Here is a 22200-nt window from a genome sequence, read left to right as displayed (position 1 = left end):
TCAAATACTGATACTTTGACCTTCATTTTCTCATCTAATAATCAAACCATTCTTTTGAAATGACTGCCTGTAGGGTTCTCAAGCAATGCTCCATTAGTCTAAACTGATTTATTGTTTCGCTTTAGTGTCCCTTTAAGAAGTGATGATACAGTTTGACAACTTTAATCATTGAAAGACTTAGGGAAACCTTTTTCGGGTTGTTTTTTCTTGGTTTCAGACTCTGCACATTGCATTTTAAGGCATGTTTTCTGTGTTTGCTGCTTTTTCTTTATGGCTAGGGCATGTCAACATTTTTTACACCACTTCAAGTATGTGGTGCCATAGACTGTTCTTAGATGAAGTCTTGCCCTTTCATTCTGTACAATATGATGTCGGTTTTTTTGTGTCCAAGGCCGTTTTACAGCGTGATTGTAGCATTTTGCTAAGTTTTGCCTCTGTCACCCAAGCTTGAAAGATTGCTACCCACTGGTGGTGGCATGACACGTCATGTTTCTTTTTCAATAAAAGGAAGTCTGTCACTTATCCTGTGCGCTGGTTGCCTTTTGTCTCTTTGAATTGCAATTTGTTGCCTATATTTGCTCTTTTGTTGCATTTCAGATCAGGAATGGCTATCATAATTGACATTTAACCATATTGCACACAATGTGGATATGTAATTGCAATATATGGCCACCATAAATATAATTGAAGTTAATAATTCAAGAATAGTGCCTTTGCATGGTGGTACAGCCATGAATTGTGGCTATAAGGTACCAGCACTGCAGATAGCACTGCTTGTGCAGAATATAGTGCAGCTCTACTATTTTCAAACATCATTGTTTTTATCTGCACTTGTATAGCTCCAGTTTCTGTGAACAACACACATCTGGTGGAATAGCCAAATTTCTGCCCGTTTTCATGTTATTAGCATATTAGTAAAGGCAGTCGTTTTTATAGTAGCCTGTTTGCCCAGTGTAGAAGCCGCTGCAGGGTGTCAGGATCTCATACACATCTTCAGCTTTGCAGGGGACACAGCATCTGGCACATAGTTTGTCACAGGCCATGTATTCGGGGCAAGTTGAGTTCACTCACTAGCAAAGAGAGAACCAAGCTTGTCGGACATGAAGTAAACCGCCTGTATACTCAGTGGCCTTCATTTCGTGTGACATATGTGGTTATAGCGACCCTTGTTTTAAGCACTTCTTGTCTAGCAGCGGTCGTTTGCTTTTTGAAACAGGATAGCTTTCAGCAAGCTGGACAGGAATAACACTGAAAAACCAGCAGATGTTAATTGTCGCACTTATCATGCGAATCTTCATACAGTATGATGAGGGCGTAAATAAATGAGGGTGTTCCTCAAGTCCTTGTAGCATATGTTACGAGTTTGGAGCAACATGATGTATAGCACTTCTTTGATCGCATGCTATAGGTTTAGCAGGTGTGGCCATGGTTGAAGTGCAGTGCAAGGTCAAGAAAACATATCTATGAGCAGCACCCTGGTAAGGAGACTCTGGGAAAACTAGTGGGAAGCCTGTTGAACATCTGGTTGACCCACTTGCTGGCTCCACCAGGCAAAGTATAATAAAGAGAAGGAAGTCATCAACACATCAGAAGGTTTTTACATATAAACACTGTGCTAAGGTCATAACATGCCAACAAGTCTTAGTGCGCAGGCTATGCACGACCAACTACATATGCCTTCTGTTCGGACATTGCTCATTGTAACTAACAAGGATGGAGTGGACAGAAAAAGAACAGCAGCTCCATTAATTTAGTTTCACTGGTATCGACGGTGTTTTGTAAGCGTACATTGCCATACTCCCCAATGCCTTCTTGGGTGACATCAGCAAAGACCAGCTTGAGGCAAGGGGTAATAGACGTATTTACAAGCTACAAATGCATGAAGAGCACATTTTGTCCAAAAAGTAGGCACTGGAGAAGGAACAGGTTATTAACAGTGGGCAACGACAAGCTACTAAACACCCAACGCTGTTGCCATGTAACGACCTCTGAAATAATCCCTCTTAAAGAGGAAATCATCTTTGTGTATCCATAAAGAGGGCAGATGGGCAAAGCCCCTTCAGTAATGCTGCCAGCTTCAAAAGCCTATTTTGCACATCCTGAATGCTTCCTTCTTAAGACTTTGCTGGGTGCAAGCATTCTACTGTCCAAAAGCTGTCATTGAGAGCACTGTTGGTTTGGTGGCAATAAAGTTCAGAAGCAATTGCAACAAACCTCCCTTCCTAGTTGGCCTGGATGCTCACTGTGCTTATGAAGCAGCACCATGAGGCAAGCAAGGTGAATGGATGCCTCCAAGCCCTTGTTCGTTTATCACACTGTTCTGTTAGTAACAACCATGAGACTTGAAACCAACAAGCTCAAGTTCGGCACTCGCGTGGTTACTGCGGAGGATTCATAAAAAGCACAAAAACAGAGAACTCAAGGTAAAGGATAAAGCACCATTTAACACTTAGTATTGCTACAGCCCACCCCCTTCTTTTATTTTGTCTGGTCGTGCTACATCTTTTTACTATATATAGGCATGAACTTAGGTGATGTTCCCAATCAGTGTCCAATATTTATATACACTATGTGCTGGTTCAAAGAGGTTCGAAACACTGCAATGGAAGCTTCAAGTAGAAAAGGTGCCTGGAAGAAAAAAAAAAGCTGTGCTGCAACCATCTTGGCAACATCTTGTCCCCTTAATAAATATTGTGCTTTCATATCAACTTGAGCCCTCCAGTTTAGAGTAAAGTACCAGTGCGCTTATGAACAATGAATCAATTCTCAAAGAGCATGTGCAGTCCAGCCAAAAGCAGGGGCAAGAATCCGCATTGTGCTCCTGCATTGAAGGTGAATAACACGTACCATAATGGCGAATGTGCTTTAGTAAGCTTCATTGCAATATTAATTTGTAATGTACAAAGAATTGTCAATGAAGCTTACAACGAGCACAGATGCACTTGCAAATTATGTCACAATTGAAAGTAATGAGCACAGTGTAAACCTATGTGCCCTTTCCACTCTTAGTATGCTTTACTGCACGATGCTTATTTACACCCCTGTATTGCGGTCTAGCAAGCTACAAAAGAAACGTTGCATAATTAGGCTTTTTATGATTATCTTTCTCGCAATACACTATTATTTCGCGGTGAAGCCTAAGCAATGCACTGCAGTGAAGCATACTAAAACTGAAAAGGGGCCACTATCACTGGCCATAATAAGACTTCTTTAATTACACACTCGCGCACCCGCCGCCTCTCAGGTCACCTAAGTGGACATACTATGCTGGCTGATAGCTGCCCCCTCCCACTTTAAGTATGCTTCACCGCGTAACTAAAATGTACTGCGGCGAAGAAGCCGTACATTTGTATTGAGTGAATAAACAAGTGGTTTTTACAACAGTAAGAAATAAACGCGCACCATGCATCAGTCTACCACACGGAAGAGCGTCGCAATATACGGTAGCTGATTCACACAGGCCGTGTAGCCTACTTATCAGATGTAAAGGGTATTATGAGTAATTCAAAATTTCAGACACACATATGTGTTCATGTTTACGTTCGCACTCCTTGCGTAATAAGACTCCCAGAACTTCCACAATAGAAAGTAATTTACAACACACAAACGCAAAGAACACTATATGTCTCGTTTTCAACGCGGCCGTCATGCAAATGACATATAGCGCGGAAAAACGTGAACATGCTGTGTGTTAGCGTGGTAAACTTCATACTAGGCAAGGAGCTAGCACACCACAATCCCGCGACAGCCGCTAATGAGACCAAGACGGGAGCACATGTCTGTGAACGCGCAAACCCTAAGCCACTCTGCTCCTCCGCCACCCCCGCTGCACGACTGCATCAATCGTTTCAAGCACAGCACACTAAACACACATTCAGCGCTGAACAGTGGGCGGTCGACGCAGTTGCATTTACATGACTTGCAGCGAGCAGCACATGCCTCGATGTCCGTTAAGCAAAGTCGGAAACGGCGACGCCACATCGCGGTTCGCAGAACTTCGCTGCCGAGGCGCTAGGCCACTTCGATATGGTGGCTAGATAACTTCGATATTTCAATTGCCACCACCGCCGGGTTCTCAAGAAAGCACGGGTCACACAACGCAGATTTTGTACTGCTCATCGAGGCCAAAGCCGCATTGCCGCACCGCCACTACTCGCGGCTTTCCGCCAAGTAACACAGAACCTACAACCAACACACAAGCAACGCACGCACGATTACATGAGCAATGTTGAACAACGCGCGGTCCAGAGAACGATCACGCCGAGGACGAACACGGCACGGCGTCGCTCGGCGCCAGCATCGCGCCTTCTCAAAAATCGCTAAATGATGCTGTCCCTAGGCACCTAGGATCAGGCCACGTGAGGGATTTTTGTACGACAAATAGACGCACGCTTTTCCGGACGGCGCGCGACTTGGCGAACCTTCTGCGCATGCTCCGAAGATAGCAACCTACGGCGCGCGCGTTGAAGTATAGAAGGGATGGCATCTCGGCTGGCGCAGCGCAACCGACGTAGCGTGACTGACCGCGAACGACGCTCGCCCGCGCGCCGATAACGTCGGACTATAAACGTGCCTTATATCTTCACTTATGCTTGGTCCACGCGCTCCGCTGTTCAACTTTCATTTGACGCCGATAGTACGTAAGGCGGCGCTTTGAAGTTCCCTCCCACGGTGCGTGTAACCAGCGAAGTGAGCAAGATATGGCAGCGCCGGCGCTTGCCGCGCGCTAGCGGATATCTCTGGTGCGCGCAACGCTATCGGTGATATTCGGTCTTTCTCAACCAGCCAAGTCATTTACGTTTCACGAGATAGCGATAACGTGGCCAAGAACGTGCGCGCATCACCACTGGTAAGTCGCGCATGTTGTCTCAAGGAAGAAAACAAGAGCGTTGGCGTCAACATACGGTGACTCATTCCATTTCCCGGAGACACGCATCCTAGCTAATGAAGCAGACAACGGCCTGTACGCAGCAGACGACGAAATAATCATGCGCTTTGAGCTAGCTGCTTTATTTTTACTGTGGAGGAAAACTGTTTTGCTTTACCGAGAACCTTACGTTCAGTGCCATCATTTCAGTTTCTTAGGCAGAACGTCAAGTTGGCGTCACGTTACGAAAGCAAAATGGGGCCATCAGCACTATTCGCGTCGCGTCTATGTCACGCATCGAAAAAAATGGCGGAATGTCCAGAATAGCGCCTCAGGCTGAAAGAAAAGGATGGACCATCGCGCAAAGCCTGTCGGCCCAACACGTGATGATCTACAGGTGGAGCTTCAGCCTGGGGGACGCCACAATACCCTCTGGACGCTGTAATTAGACGCGACGGCTCCTGCAATGCTTTAGCAGGGGAGGGGGGTAAGCATTGCAGGAGCTCCGAAGTTTGCCTCTGGGTTCACGTGCAACAGCAGCGACAGTCCCGGGACAATGTTAGAGAGGGAGTAGAGACAGAGGAGGGGGGCATGGAATGGGTACAACCGGATCCCATACCGACGCATTGAGGAAACGGGTTATTAACCTTACCCATCTGCGCTCGTGGCAGTTCACCTAACATGACACAGGACAAAGAAAATGTGTCGTCGGAAAGCATTGCATATTTGGGCTCTCTTCAGTAAAAGAATGAGGGAATGAATGACACGTCTCTTTGCCTACCACGGGGACGAACACAAGTGATGCAGGCAAGGTAACATTTAACATCACATCACGACTGTCTGATGCCTTCAACTTCACCGCGAAATACTGTCAATGAGCGCAAACAGCACTAAAAATTTCCTTAGATCGCGTCCTATAGTGCCTTGGATCTGCTTATATTTTCCCGCACAGAGAGCAGATGGTACAAAGATGTATGCGCTCCATAATCATCGCGTTTCATTCATTTTTCCCTTAGAAAAATAACTGGCTCGGTGTCGACACCTGATCACGGCTACTGGCGTCAACGTTTTCGCAAGCCAGATGAATTGCTAATCGTGCAACACACCACACACATGCATAACGTGGTCCGTTTCCCATCGCAAAGATGAGCGGATAACGTCGCCGCTTTTTCCCCGTTCTTCATCACGACAGAACAAATGTGTCGCATTTCCTTATATAAGCCGATGTCGCTCTTCATGGCGTAGTCCCTACAGTATTCTTTTTTTCGAAACAACACCACCACGGTGGTTCATTTCCGCAAGTAAAAAGTCAGCGTGACAGGTTTTAAAGGGAAGCTTTCTATGCTTGTTCCATCGACTTTCCCACTGCTGCCGTGGCTGCTGGTGTCACGCCAGCAACCCCTAGACAAGAAGGCCTGAGTGCTCGGCGAGTGAGGTCAGGGAGAAGAGCCCGGTGGCGCGCTTGGGCATACGGGTTGAATTAAGGGATCGCGGCTTGGTTCACCTAGCAGCAGTATGCTTCCATTGACCACTCCACACTTTTTCTTCAGTAGAAACTGCGGAATGAGCAGCAGACACCTTACAAAGCATTTATTTGGAGCCACAATTACAAAGCAGCTTATTAGGCGTACTTTACCATGGCACTCCACATTCAGGGGCAATGAAGACTCCCGGTACACGCAATCGCAAGCACAGCACAAGTGTTGAGACTACATGCACTAGTCACGTCTAAAAAAAGTGCGTTCCGAAGCATGCAACGGCATGGCCCAGCATGCCCGGACTTGTTCAACCCCGAAGCTATTCAAGGAGTGGCAGGGCTCCTGGAACTAATCGAATTGTTGTCGCCGCCGTCGTCCCCTCGGTCTCTTCCGAATAGTCGGGATTAACCATTGTATATCTTCCGCGCTTCATTTTTAACACAGGTGCGCCGCTCGTAGCTTTGTAGTACGCTGCACGGAACTTCTTTGTAGGCCTCTTATACGTGTCTTAGCACAAAGGGAGAGGTTACAGCTGGAAGGCCTTGAGTTCTCTAGAGGGTGTTGGAGGGAGGGTCACAGCGTGTGCATACATGACAGGAGCGAATTAGAGAGAAAAGGCTTCACTAGAAGCTCGTTTTCACCCCAGCGCGTCGAATGTGCACAATGCGCTCTGGAGCTCCCTGGCCATTGCTACATTAGCCTCGTGACAGCTGTAATTATCCGTGACTCCCCTCAGAAGCATTGCCGAAGCTGCAGCGCTTCCCTTCCCACTAAGGTGCTAGTCTAGAGGCGACGTACACAGAACTGTAGGGAGGAGGAGAGTCAGTTCCCATGAAATATCGAAAGGGGGGGGGGGGGGGGGTGGCGTGAGAAGGCAAGCAAACACTACTACTACACGACGGCTTGCACTATGCAAATATGTCAAGCGTACAAACTATGCAGGGCGTGCAGAAGCAGAGCTTCATTAATTAAAGCGCACTGCAAGGTCCAAGTGACGCTAAGGAAGCGTTCGAAGTCAAATCAACACTTCTGTGCACGCTGCATTAGCTTTGCGGCTATAGCATTGCTAGAGGCCTTGAATGTGCTCCCAACCACGGCAGCCGCATTTCGATGTGGACGAAATAAACAACGCACGAGCACTTAGATTTTGGGACACGCTAAAGGACATCTCCGTGTCAAAATTAATCCGGAGTTCACCACTACTGCGTGCCTCATATTCCGATTGTGGTTTTGGCACGTAGAGCCCCACAATCAAATTGAAGTTTAATACTTGCGGTGCGCCATATGAGGCAATGACTATGCTTAACCCTCTCAGAGGTTATGAAATATGGCGCACAACAACGCATCAAGCAAACACCTGTCCCTGTGTGTTCTGTGTGCTACGCAGACAAAGAGATGTGATGTCCGCAAGGTAACGTTTAACATCAGCTCACCACTCTCGTGTTAGACTAAGCGTTGAAGAAATTACGCTTTAGCCGTCAACATCAACGCTAATTATCATCTATCAAAGCATCCTGCGCGGAAGGCTTCGCTTACATCGATTCCCACAGTGCGTGGAATCTGCACAATCTTTTCATCAGGCAATTTACCACTCACGGATGTTATCCGCAATACTGCTAATCTGGCTCATGAAAAGAAGCGGAGGTTCAAAAATCAACAAAGGACACGCGTGCCCGTGGCTCAAGTCCGCCCCAAGCACTACGTTACGGCACCAGGTCGAGAAACGGCGGCGGCTGCTCGCGTGGCGCGGACGTCTCCGGAGTTTATGACATACGGCGCAGTCTGTCCACAGCCGCGCCACACTCTAAGAAAAAAGAGAGTAAAAAGTGAGTCACGGCAACTTGACTCTCTTTTTTCTTACGAAGACCCATTTTCGCGCGGGTAGAGTCACAAAACAAGAGTCAACATTTGTGTATGGGTCGTTTGACTCTTAATAGCACGCGAAGAGTCATCGTGGAAGATCGCGACTCCTCTGATATTCGAGATGAGTCTGGCGAGAGAAAGATTCAAATGCTGGAGAAGAAATACCAGATAACGTCTTCTGCTTTAGGCAGTCCCTCGGGTTCCTGTCCTGGTTGTAATGCGGTGTATCATTATTTCGTCCTTGTCATGTTCTGCAATTACATCGAACTCTAAATATCGATTTTCCTTGAACATGTTTGTTAATATCTCACACGTTTAAGCGATAGCTGGCTTCCTATGCTAAGGAAGACCCGGATTTGTCACACTGGATTCTGACCATAAGTAAATCTTAAAAAAAGCATTGGCTACTAAAGAGACTCAACAGTGTCGATTGTAAATGTAATTGCGCTACGTAAAATTAAATGTTGAGGATTTAGGTTCCAAAATCAAGATGTTGTTAGGAGGCGCACGGTAATGGAAAACTGCAGATTTATTTTCAGCAGCTCGAGTTATTTAACGTGCACGGAATGCACAGTATACGCGCGTTTTCGCATTCTGCCCCCATTGGAATGCAACTGCTGCGGTTGTGATAGGACCCGTGACCTCGAGCTCAGCAGCGCAACACCAAAGCCGCTGGGCTACCGCAGTGCGTTGCGTTCCGCGACCAGAGACAAATATTAGCGTACGCAGCACTGCTTTTCAACTCCCTAGAAATGTAAAAACAAAAATGTAGCAGTTTCCCCCCAATGCTGCATGAACCACTGCACGAACAACTGCACGAACCAAGGTTCGTAGTTTCATCGCCTGAATAAACTGCAGTGAACAATCGCTTACTCAGTAAATTAGCAAGGACGGGGTCGCGCGCGCACGTGCAAACATGAACAGATCTCACTTAATGACCGCGAACACTCGCTGTCACAGCGTCGGCGTGATGAAGGGCGCGAACAGAGCGGACAGAACGCTTCTCCTGCCTCGTCCTTCAAAGCGTCTCCGAAACTTGAAATGGCGCTATAAAAGCGCCCTCCCTCTCCCCCCCCCCCCCTTGCTTTGCCCCATCGGAAATTATCTCCAAGACAGAGCGAGAGTGGCGCAAGACCGGGCTGTCGCAACGGCCAGAAGAGAAGCGTGCTAAACCAACGCCTGCTTTCCCGGGCTTGCGCGCGTTTTATCACGTGACCACCTATAGATACTCGGGGGCACCCATCCAGGCACTATGCATCTCGGCTCACTCTCGTACACTTCCTTTAACGCGCACAGCCAACGGTGCAGGATAGGATCTTATCGCACTTGACTTTATACGTAACCTCACGGCAACACCGACAGATATATTTCGGCGGTTGTGTCCATATAATTGCCATCGCAAAATTCGCAATGAATAGAAAATTTTACTAAGGATCAACCACGCTGCTTCTCCATGTCGTGAGAGAGCGGTGAACGATAGCTCTAGAAAATGCGTTGCTAAATCTCCGCCAAATGACTGCGCTCGCATTTGGTGACAGCGGCACACAGTCGCAAGAACTTGTGGAGGAAATACCGGAGTTCTGGCAGCTTCAGGTGCACTAGATCATTCACTAACATGGGCGGCTTTGTAGTTCTACCTCACATCAGAGCAAACTGCACTCGACAAATCAAGGGCAGCCGCACCGTTATAGCTAAGCAAATTAAGGACACTTACGCCGCGTCTTCACACTGCGAGCATGCTCCGACAGCCCACTGATAGATATTTCAAACACAACCACGCTCGGACGAGCAAATTTTGCTTATGCCAAGTGAACGTAGCGGGTATTTCAACACGCGTGTTAAATTCATGGCTGTTTCATTCGTGAACATTACCTAAGTGACGTAAAATTATCAGTGAGCAAAACAGTTTTTATTTCAACGCGAGGAAACAAAACCGAAACTAGCGCAACTGTTTTGCTCAGTTGTGCAGATACAAAATGATCCAAAGCCGAAGCCGTCAATAGCATGACGCCATTTTGAAGTTACGCTGCATCACGCGCGAGTACGTTGTCGTTGAGTGGTTCTGAAATCGCTGCGTTAGGGGCGACTGCAACCAAGCGTTGCGGCAAGTTGCGGTGGGATCTTCTGTCCGTGCTGTGTGATTGCGACGAGGGGACCGCCGCCGGCAGCAGCGTATCGCCGATTTCGTCTTTGCCGACATCGAGCGAGTGCAGCTCGCCGGACCGCCGCAAGCGCCCGAAGTGCTGCGGTTTGCACTGCATCTTTCATTGTGATATGGGAGATCGCAACGGACAGAGACGACCAGATGCATACGAACCACTACCACCGGGGACCTGTGACTTGTGCCATATTTCTCTTAACGTCTCAGGTAAGCATATCAGCTTTTGTTCCGAGTTTACAAACGGAGCGTACTCGGCCCTTCCGGTATGGCTACATTTTGTGCCACGTTTCTCGTGGCAGTTCACTGACGTTTCTAAGGCATGCGTGCGCGTATGTATGCGAAAATACTACTGGCAGACGGAAGCCTCAGGAGAGCATCTGAACTTATTGCAAAGTTGTACTGCCAGGAGAAACACCGTTCTTAACGGCTCTAGTGACGAGTGGCCTGTCGCATCGAAAAATACGTAGAATATCAAGTACTGCGTAACTTGACCTGTAGATACAATACTAGCACCAGTGTGACTTTGGCTGGCGAAGACAGGTAGTCGAAAAGACAGCTTGTGTATTCTGAAAATTTACTAGCGCTTTAGGTATATTACCGCGAATAATAAAAGCGCTACAACGCTGTATAGCAGTGTCAGGCGATGTGGCAGCACATATATTTTAAGAGCGGTAAAGCGGCTGCATGCACAAGCGAACAGACACAGCGCTTTAAAAACGCTGAAACAGAACAAATTTTATGTGCATTTGGCTGTAAGTAGAAAACACAAAACGCATTAGCTGACAATCTAAGCCTATATATAATGTATTATTTTTACGTAATCTTTATTTTCACGGTTGTATATATTTAAAAGCATGAATATGCTGCAACATTTATATAGTAAATCCTACTAGCCTTACATAACGTGGCTGTGTTATGTGGTGAAATTGTAATATTGCTACTGGATTTTTTAATTGAGTCCGGTGTTTTATGAAAAAAAGGGTCCTTTTATTTGTAGTTTTATGTTAGTGCGTATAGTTGCCAAGCAGAAATGAGTTCATTGCAAGGTTTTACCTTCCAGTGAGCTGCACATGAACCGAAGTTTATCCTGTCTTGGCTATTTTAAGTATATACAGCTGTAGTTGGCTTAGTCGCTGCAGCATATTTTGGGAAAGTAGAAGGCCATTTATTATTTTACTGCTTCCATGCAGAAATACCTTTTTTCTTGTACCAAGAAACGCTGACAGTATTGAATGAAATGAAGTGTGGTGTATTTTTCTACTAATTTAATAAAGGAAATTTCGTCTGCCGTGTATCAGAGATTAGTTTACCTTCTTGTACTAAACAATGCGTTATGTCTTCGGCTACTGCTGTTGTCCTGTGTATTTTTAAATTTTGAAATGTATTTTAATTTAGGTATTCAAGAAATGGCAGCAGCCAGAAGTCGCCATCTTATCCAGCACGTTATGGGTGAGACAAATCGTAGCAAGCACTTTCGCATATCTCATTAGCATATGATGCTATTTGTGGTAATTTTTGTGTCCACTTTCCTGTCTTTATGCATTTTACTATTATTCTGCAAAGGGTAACAGTTTTACATTGAGACAGAGTAATCGCCCAAAGGGGAGACATGGCTGGAGGAGACAACACACACAAGCCTCCCTTGTCCGTATCTCTATGTTGCGCAGTTACTCTGTCATTATCTACCAACAAGCCCAAGTTCCTAATCAGCTACATTTACTAATGATCCGTTATTACAATTTCATTGACATAACATTGAAAGTACAGAGATACACAGGAAGACAGACTTGAACTGATGAAGAGCCATAGAACAAGGATCGCTGGAGTCAATATTTCGACAAAGAGGAGATTTTTCTTCTCAAAACATTGGCTCCAATGAATTTTCTTGCTCTATCACTATTTACGATTAAAAGAAACCAGTATTGCTCTTGCTGAAGTATTATGCATTATGGCATAAAAATTAGCAGGGTGAAATATCAGGAATGTCAACATTCTTGTATACTCCAGTGCTAGAGCGAAAGCCAGGAAAACAAGATGTAGAGAACCACATTTTTATTTTTCACTGGCCAGTTTGGCCAGCTTCATTCCGACCTTGCACTTTGTTGCATTAACGACCACTGGATTTCGTTAATTGAATTAGCTTGGTGAGTTACTTATACTAAGAGATATTGAACTTGTATTAATGCAGCTTAAAATAATGCCTGTAAAAAAATTTGCAATGACATTTTAAGGTGGCAGGCTTGCAGTTGACTAGCAGATCACTTGATGGTATGAGCTCAGGTTTCAACCGAGCTTCCACGCACAAATCAGTTGCACATTTTTCTTTCATTGTTTAGATTTTCATAAACATAAGTACCGTTTCTTTTTTGTCGGGCTTCTAGCTGTGTCGTAGGACCTAACTGTTTACCTTTATTTGTATTGGTAGCCGTGTTACACAGACAGCTCAATTTTTATTGTAAATCGTGACATGGTAGGACTAAGAACAATTGTGCAAATTTGTTGCAGGTACACTATGGCAGCTCCTACTCCTGCGTCCTACCACCACCCTGTCCTGACTACGTCCACTAGGGAGTTGGGAGCCTTTGGCGGCTTCTGCCACTGCATCCTGCCGCCAACATGTCCCAACTACGTCCACTAGGGAGTTGGCAGGCTTAGTGATGATGCCAGCAGGCTGACAGCCGACAGAAAGATTCAGGTAAATACCTGTAATTAAGCGGCGTCTTTTTGAGTGAAATGGCTTGTAGTCACTCAGCAATGAAAGAAGTAACTTCAAAGCAGTTCAGACTCCCTGCTATTTGTGCTGGGATGCTCAAGTCCATGCATTTTGTCTTAGCCGCCAAGAGGCTATGTGTATTAGGCGAAATGCGATGCAAATTCTGAAACTACAAGAGACCACTTGTACAATTTTTTTCTTGCTTAACACAAAAACTACTTTGATAAAGCTTTACCAATTTAAGAACAATACAATGTACTCTCATACATGCTATTTGGCATAAATTTACTAGGGCTGCCTCAATGGTAAGTAGGCCGATAAACGTACACCAAAACTGACTTCTTTTCCAAGTTCATCCTCCTCTCTCTGCACTGCTGCATAATGTATCTTTCTGATACCATTCTTGCACGCAGCACAAGTCCTAAACACATGGATTGCATAAATTTGCAGCTTTTGCTGTAGGTCACTTCTGTGAAAATAAAGTTAATAAGCTATTTTGCCCATTTTTAATCAGCCATAATAAACTGAGCAGTGGCTAATAAGCAGTTAAGTTTTTGGTATAAGGTCTCTCTTTATTGTCGTTAAAAATTTGGCCCTCTTAATGAAAGAACCAAATTTTTGGCTATGCCATTTTATGGTGCATACTTTGGTGTGTTACAGAAAATTTGACATAATGTTTATTCCAGTGAAAATTTTTTTGCTTTAAGTATTGCATGAAATTGAGATTTGTTCTATATTGAAGGGCCCTCAGTTTTCAAACAGAAATTCCAAGTGGTCGTGTGCCAGGTTGGAACAGCTGGCATGGAATAGCCTACTTACACAAATAGGGAGGGTCATGTACACTTGACTTTATGTTAAGAGACTATTATTGATCCACAAAAGACAAAATAAAGGATTCCATCCTATAAGCAGCTCTTCACATTCTTTTACACTTTTGCACATTTATATACCTTGAGTCTGGTGACTTGTGTCTTTTCATCATCTGCTATGTGCAGATGGTAAACTTCAGATTTGCCCTATGGTACAGAATATTTTGGTGCTTAAATATGTGGATCTGTGTTTTTCAGGTTGCCTCGAAATTTTACCCAAGCCATGCCGCACACTTGGGCCAAGCCTCTTGCGAACGATGTATAACCAAGCTCAACGCATGAGTGTCGAGTGAGTCCGGAGATCAAGGCAACCTGCTGTGCAACCAGCGTGCAACCTTTGGTGACCCCTCTAATGTTCTACCTATTTCACAGCTGTGCCTCACCTACCATCTATCCAAACAGCATCACCATCTGTGATCACTTATCGAACCATGGATGAATGTTGGGGTGGAGTGATTTGAACATTCTATTTGTCTCTTCAAATTCTTTGCAAATATTTCTGCTATTATAATTCATGTGTCTTTAGTACCTAGTTTTTAATAGTTCCTTTCTCTTAGAATTCTCACCATCTACTCCTGCTATTATAATGTATACCTGCCTTTAAGCCCTGTTTCTCGTAGTTCTTTTGTACTTCTGGATGTAATTGATAGGTTCTTAATTCTTGTTATACAGAAGGCCAAAATGCCAACTTACGGCATTTTTTCTTCCTTTGATAATCTACAGCACTGCAATGTGTTCAAGAAATGTAACATACCACGGGCTCTGGTGCAGGATAAATTTAACAGCAATATAGAGTACTTATTTCAAGCACCCGTTATTGTTGAAAAACTCAAGGATATAGGAGCACAAGAAAGAAAATATTGAACTAGAGAAACATGGCCTCCCCTCATAAGTCTGGTAATAATGTGACTTCCTTTCACTGCAAAGATACTGGTACTCGCATACAAGGTTTCAGACATGAAAGCTATGATACCCTTGGCATTTCTCAGTGCTTATTTGCCACACTGACGAATGTCAAAGGCAGCATAGGTTTCATGCACACATTGGTTGTATTACACCTTTTGAGTATTGCATTTCTCAAACACTCAGGTTTGCAGCAGTGCTTTAAATAGCAGATGTATTTCCTAATTTTCAGAATTTGTTAGTGCAAGAGTAACGCTACAGATCATGTAAAAATAATTTTACAGACTGTATGTCCATGGATGCATGCTTCTTCTGATGACGTAGCAGTGCCATGTGGTTGGGGGATGAATGTCTATTTCAGATTTAAATATTGGCTTCCAGGCCTGGGTTAGTCTCCTACACTGAGTATTCTAGGTCAGAGCCTAGTTACTGGAGGAAAGTGAATTAAACTGGGAATTATAAACATCAAAGGTCTTGTTCGGGACACTAATGTAACAATCAGCAAGGTTCTTTGTGCATTAATTTCCAGATTTGCGAGACTATATTTTGACTGGTTTCATTAATGCGAGAACAAATATTTGTTCATTCTCATGCTAGAGTTGGCTGCCCCCATTCGCATACAACCCCTTTACAGGCTAAAAATTCAGTGTATTAATAGGCTGTTTTTTGTTTTGCGCCGTCAGCGTTAAGGGATGCAAACGGTGACATACAACAGAATGCAGAAAAATGTCTAAGGAATGCAAGCAGGGCATAGGGCTTTTTAGGCAGATGCATGCATGTGCGATTTATAAAACTCCCTATGGTATGCCTCAAGGCATTTTTAATCCTTTAGTAGAAACCCTGACGCCCACTTATTGAGGGGAAATGCTCCTCGAAACAACTTCTTTTAATTATTTGTACTAGAGATTTGAATGTGCCGCCATTCATAGGGAGTTTTATGTAGATTTGAATTGCCATTGGTTTTTGTGTAGCTGGTGTTTTTTTAGTTATGTCCTACATAGTGTCAATATATTTTTATGGGCACTTTCGTGTGTAAAAAGTTTCGCAAATGGTTTCATGCTGTATCTTATTTAGCTAGTTGTATACCGCAAAGTGGCGATACCTATCCAAACAGCTTGTACAATTACTGGAACTATGCAAAAATATAATAGGCCACTTTAAATAATTTTTACAAATTGCAATTTCAATTAGATATCGGTGTTCTGCATATTTTGAAGAGTATGTATGCCAAATTTCATTTCTATAGAACAATTATAAGTGCACAAGGTCATTCTCATGCTATTATGAGAAAAAAATTATTGAAGTATTTTTAATAATTTTTTTTCACAGAGTACATGACAGGTATTCAAGATTAGAAGGCAGGCCTTCCTGCCTGCCTACTGTCTTGCATACTTCTAGTAACTTTACACGCTGTTTGAATAGGTATCGGCACCTTGCAGTCTACAGGGAGCTGAGTTAGCTGCAGCACACTGCTTTTTGTGAAGATTTATTACACAAGAAAATGCCCGCAAATATCACTATGTATTTTGCTGTTGTCTAGGGCATAACGCAAGAAGCAGCTAAACAAAAACTAATGGAATATATGAAATCTGCATGAAGAACTCTACAATTAGCTCTCTTTTCAAACCTGTAGTACAAATAATAAAAATATTTCGAGTAATATTCAATCAGCAAAACGTTCCTCTTGCTACAGTGACCTACAACATAGCGACGCAAAGTTTAAGGCAAGTCCTTTTGTCGAAGCGAATCTGGGCTGTCTTCCCAAGAGCTTCTGTTAAAGACGGTGAATTTTCCTGCATTTGCCAGAAGTGCAATACTAAAATGTTTGTGAATGTGCAATTGGTATTGGCACGCTAACAGAAAAAAAGACAGTTCTGTGAAATGTAGACTTGATTATAACTTTGTTGGACATTTAAATTTTGACTCCATATATTTATTTTGTGTTTTGTACGGAGTGTTTCAGCGGTGACTGCCACTAATTATTGAACATAACTGCTTCATGACAGTGCGACAATTTTCACTAACAGAAATTTATAGCAGTGGCAGGCATTAGAATTACAGTACTCAATAACGTCTACTTTATAAGAACTCAGACTAGCACCAGTTCTGAGATACACATACCCAAAAAGTAATCATCAAATAGATTTCTCTTCCACACAGAATTGTTCCACAAGGCTTACAGGAGGCTTTTTGGCAAAGTAATATCTGAAAGAGCAAAGCATGTTCCACCAAGTATGGTGACAAATATTTCAGAGCTGCCAGTCTGAGGACTCCTACAAAATAACAATACCCTCAGCACTGACTAGCTTCAATAATGGGATGTCAGCATTTTGCTGAAATTAATGAAACTTCAATTATCGTGATCTTGTTTAAGAAGACGTTTGAAATTAACATGCAGTTCTAATCTCTGTCACTTTTGTAAATATTTCCCAATCATTTTTTCAGGCTACAGTTTTTGGTAATAATGGTATTCATTGCGAAAGTGCTAGTACATGGCATTTAATAAAAAAAGGTACTGGTCATTGTAGATTTTGTGTCTTGAGCATTTGTTCTGTTCCGCCGCTGTTTCTTGAAATCTGAAATGATGTACCCATCTCTTTGTTAGCGATAAACAGGGAAATCTGTCGGTATGTTTTGTTTAAAATGGAGCTGATCAACCCAATAGTTAGGCTATTTGCTAATTATAAATTACAACGATAATAGTACAGGACCACAAAAACAGATTGATGCTGAATAACAGCTGTGCCCAGCTACATCCACGCAGCTGTGTTACACAATGTGCATGTGTTCAGAAGAGCCAAATGCCCCAGAGAGAAAGCAACAGTAACTTATTGTTCATCTTGTACAAGCAGATTATGCGCCAGATGTAATTTATACTCAGTAAATACATAAATCAGTCATGTGAGGTGTCTCGCTTTAGGTTGCAAATTCGAACTTCTTGTAATCTTGCTTGTTTTTATTTTGTTTTCTTTGAGAACATGAGTGACTTGATTGCCTTGGCACATATTGTCAAAACTGTTTCATCACTGGGAATCACGAAAGTTCATTTACACATAAAATTCCCAGTAACTGATATGGTAGGCTTCGACCTTAATTCTCTTAACTTTCATATGTTTATCTACCAAGTAGTTGTATCGTTCATTGAGACGTATCCACGCAATGCACAGTGGGAACCCAAATTATAAATATCTGTTCTTGCTTTCTACCCTGCTCTACAACATAATGAAGATACAAAGCAAAACTATAAGTTCGCAATTGTCCCCCATAACCAGAGTTTCGCTTAGAATTTGAAAAAAAAAATTGACATCCTGCTATGGTGTGAGAGTTGCTTTGGGCACCAAGTGAACTGCGTAGCACCTGTGCTAGAGTACACAACAAAGCAGAAAATCGCACCAGATTGGAATGGCAGTGGTAAGTTAAGAACAGATGTTTTATTTCACGCACCATTAATGTGACATATCATCTGCTCCTGTTTTGTAGGAATGCATACATTGGGAAGACAATTTTTTGCACCAATCTTACCTTAGCGGGACACCAGAGAAAGGTAGAAATCAAGAACAGGTATTCACACTTTGTTGCCCACAGTGTGTTATCTTGGTGTGTTTCACTCTACAAAAGACTGCTGTGGTAGATAATCATAAAGACAAAGACAAAAGAATTAAAAGAGGTATGTGTCAGTCATCCTTCCATGACATCCAGTGTTTATAGAAACACTTCTTTCTGTATATGTGCCAAGCCGTAGGGAGGCTTTACGTAAATCAATCATGCTTTCCAAGTTAAAAATCGGAATAAGGACAATCACAAGAACATTGTATGAGTGATTTGTAAATGTGGCACCTAATGTTACTTACTTACGTATGCGCTGAGGGTAGATTACAGCCAGTGCATAATCTGCTCTTACAGTATAACTTGTGATGAGTAAAAGAAACTTTCCTCACATCTTCCTCTTTGTTTCGTTTGGATCTTGGTGCACCATGTATATTGTTACAGCTGCATGCATGCAGCTGGGTATAGTTTGTGTTCTGCTTCCTCCCTTGTCCTCATTATTCATGTGCTATCTTTGCCGTAACAAAATACAGCTACCTGTGCTACATATTTTGTCCGCGTGTTTGCGTTACGGCAAGTTTTGTATTAGTGGTTATTGCAATCTGTGAAATTGTCTGTGTCAGCTACTATACTTTGTCTTCGAAAAGTACGTTTGTCAAGATAAATAAACAATTAGTATAAATGTTGCTGTATTTATTTTTGTAATATTATCTGTTGTGAAGCTTTTATACACTGTTGCATGTTGTTTGACAGAATAAAATTGATGCACAACTTTTTAATGTGGTATTTTTCAGATCAATTTTCAACTGACGCTAACACGCACAAGTTGTGGGGGAAAAGTGCCAACAAGAGTACCATAAGGTAAGACAGCTGTTTTTACTGTTAGATTGGATTATCAATTGCCAACCAGTTGTTTTTAGCAAGCATAGTATAATGCATAGATTATGTAATATAAGTTGGAATATTGTTTTTATTGCACTTGATTATCTGGGTCTCCTCTGTACATAAATGCATCCTTTTTTATTTGTTATGTGTAGCTTACTTGCTTAAAATGTTAAATCGTAAATTCTAAATAAAAACATGTCTCGAAGAACAGTGAAATAGGTTTAACTTAGAAATGTTTTGACATTAGAGACTTGTGCAGCGCTGAATTGAACTTCTACATGAGTTACATAATATTTTGGGGTCTCGTTATGGTTCCAAGTTGCATTGCAGTGTCATGCATATGCACCTGCTGGCTACATATATTTAAGACTGTTTTGCTTGGTTGGCTATTGATTCCAGTTTAATAGTAATGAGAACTGTCTTGCTTTCGTGGTGATTCTGTGCTGACTAATACATTTGAATTTTGCAGAAGACAACAAAGGGTGATGAAATGTTAACTTTATGTTGCTGACCTGCCATGTCTTTTTTGGCAAGCTTGCTATGGGTTCTTTCGTATATGTTGTCTTTTCACAGTAGTCATCTTGAGAACTAGCCGTAGTCGTGCGTACTTACAGCAAAAGTTGGTGACACATTTTGAAAATCGGCTCGACACTGCCATCCGAGAGTCAAACGACCTACATGGATTAGTTATTTTACTCTATTTACAAGAGTCCTGCACCACGCACTAAGGGTAACTTGACACACACTGCTGGAGTCATCAGACTCATCAAGAATAGTTACCCGAATCCTTCCGCAGTGGTCATGTGACCCTTTATCTTGAGTCGTCTGACTCATGCAGAATAGTTAACGGACTCCCTCAGCACTAGTCGTGTAACTCTTTTGAGAGGGTTAGCAGACTACTACAAGAGAGTTGCATGACTATTGTGTGTGGAGTCACGTAACCACCTTGTATCGAGCACAGATAGTCTCGGGACTCTCTGCCGAAAGAGAGTTCGGGTGTCTCCCACAAAGTGTGTCGTATACGTGGCGAGTCCAGACTCTTCGAAAAGAGTAAGAGGTACTCTTTTTTTTTCTTAGTGTGCAGCCCGAAGCCGTCAATCACTCGGGTTCCTCAATGCCCGCGGAAACTTTTGATGCGAAAGGTGCATTGACATTTCCTAAGTTGTGCTTTAGCTGATGTTTTTTAGCGCACGAAAAGGGACGAAATACAGTGGCGAGACGAGACGTCGCCACTGTCTTTCGTCCCTTTTCGTGCGCTAAAAAACCTCAGTTATGGAATACCAACACGCCCTAACCTATGCTCTTTGTGCTTTAGATTTTCAATGCAGAAACTACGTGGGTTTAATGTTGTTATAAACATTTGAGGCCAAAGGTGCATTGACATTTCTAAAGACGTACATCTCACCATACAACAAGAGAAGCCAAATCAACACACTATCAGGCAAGTTGACGAAGCACGCAGCGAGGTCCGATCAGACGAAGCGTTGTGGTGGTTCATTTGTGCCGTCATGTCACAGAAAAGAATATTAACCTTTTTTTTTTTATCCTGCGCCAAAGCATCCATGTCAAGACACTAAAGCCAGCAAAGGTAACTACGTTATTATTTATTTTTCTACTTGGACTTCTATTCGCGTGGTCACATTGAGCCTCTTCATTTTTTTCTTGCTACTTGCAGGCAGCCGAAACAGCCAGAGCGCATGCGTTTTTCTCGGGCTGCATCGACCACCGCACGGCGCACTTCGGTGCGCGTTCGTTTTTCTCTGGCGGAGCGAATTTTCACCTGGCAGAGTTTTGGACGCTTTCTGGCTAGCAGACGATAAAAGTAAACAGTGCATGGTCGCTGGCCGCCATCACTACGCGGACTCAACGGATTGCAACGCGTTCAAAGTAGGCATTACATTGTAGCCAACATGCTTTCCTTTGCGTTATTTTATTTCGGCACCCCCCCACGCCACAAAAGAAAAAGAACACTGTCGCGGCGCAGCGAATTGTCCCATGGTGAAAGTTCAATTTTATTACTTCTTTAGCGGAAAGTAATGGGCCACAGGACGCTTCAGTTGCCGCGATAGGAGTTACATGGACACTCCAGGCGCATTCCTGCCGTCGCCCTCATGTTCCGTATGAAGTCCAGGGGCAGTAGCATCGGGACCGCGCGCCGCATGCTGTATGTGTGAGTGAAAGCGTAAGGGACCATGTAAGGGGGGCATGGGTGAGCCGATGATGGTGGCTCAGTCTTGTGTGCGCAAGGGTGAAAAGCGCGGAGGAAGTGCGCCGCCTTCCGTCGCGCGCGATACATCAGGGGTATTGGAGGGAGGGGGGGCTGTGATCTCTGAATCTGTGGTTGTGCAACACGTTTATTTGCCTTGTTTGGCGCATCATATATGCTGACTTTTTCTGAGATACATAGATGTATTGCTTATACGTATATTTAAATACCTTGTTGCGACATTTTGTGTATATGTGCAGTGAACTTTGTTTGGAGTGACACATTCTTGCCCTTTAACAAGCTGTATCTTGGCATTTGTATATTCCATTGTATCTTCGCATTACTAATGTACGAAGGCGAGTCAAATGAAAGTGAGCCAACCCACGCTGCGCAATAATGGTTCGGTTCATTATCTGCGAGGCATGCACGTGGCACAGAGCCATCTCTCATTTACAAAGGTAACACGCAGGTGTGAGAATCAAGGTTCTTTAATGCTCGCATACACTGGGTTGAACATGGTTGTGTGACATAGCGGACACTCCAAAAGCTGAACAGCGTGGTGTCGTGAGGTTTTTTACAGAAGATGTTTGCCAAAAAGAAATTAGTCGCCGTATGGCTGCCGTGTTCATTGGCCACTGTGAAGCATTGGAGCAAACGGTTAAAAAAAAGACGTGATAGTTGCATAGACGATCCAAGACCGGGCCAAAGC

The 22200-nt window shown here is 43.5% G+C and overlaps 1 long non-coding RNA gene across 1 annotated transcript; it reads left to right on the top strand.

The window, feature by feature from the left end:
• Positions 1–12541: 12541 nt before the first annotated feature.
• On the top strand, positions 12542–19175 carry LOC129382964 (uncharacterized). Its single transcript, XR_008610928.2, has 2 exons — positions 12542–13064; positions 14150–19175. It is a non-coding gene; the product is annotated as an uncharacterized lncRNA (long non-coding RNA).
• Positions 19176–22200: the final 3025 nt, after the last annotated feature.

The sequence above is a fragment of the Dermacentor andersoni genome, chromosome 3 (assembly GCF_023375885.2).
Source record: "Dermacentor andersoni chromosome 3, qqDerAnde1_hic_scaffold, whole genome shotgun sequence".
Taxonomy (NCBI): Eukaryota; Metazoa; Arthropoda; class Arachnida; order Ixodida; family Ixodidae; genus Dermacentor; species Dermacentor andersoni.
This window is presented reverse-complemented; position numbering and strand designations above follow the sequence as displayed.